Source organism: Arachis ipaensis, chromosome B09 (genome assembly GCF_000816755.2).
Source record: "Arachis ipaensis cultivar K30076 chromosome B09, Araip1.1, whole genome shotgun sequence".
Taxonomy (NCBI): domain Eukaryota; kingdom Viridiplantae; phylum Streptophyta; class Magnoliopsida; order Fabales; family Fabaceae; genus Arachis; species Arachis ipaensis.
This window is the reverse complement of record NC_029793.2, coordinates 68833867-68834207: the sequence shown is the minus strand read 5'-3', so window position 1 is coordinate 68834207 and position 341 is coordinate 68833867.

The window sequence follows — 341 nt, the reverse complement described above, 5'->3', positions numbered from 1 at the left end:
GAAAAATAATAAAAGTTTCATAAATAAAATAATAATATGTATAAAGAGTAGGGTTGGTAGAAAAAAATTAAACAAATACAAAAATTAGTTAGTGATGAAACACAGAAATTAAGATTTATTGCTTTTTGTAAATATGAGTTTGAGTACAAAATTATTTTTGTATTTTTTAAAAAAAATAGCCAAACAAAAAATTGAAGCATTCAAAAAGCTTAAACCTGCTTTTGATCCTTCAAACACAAAAACAAACACACCTTATATTACTATATTATATAAGAGTTTAATTTTAAAACCGTAAAACTATTCATATAATTATCTAATCATGTCGCTTTTTAATAATTATT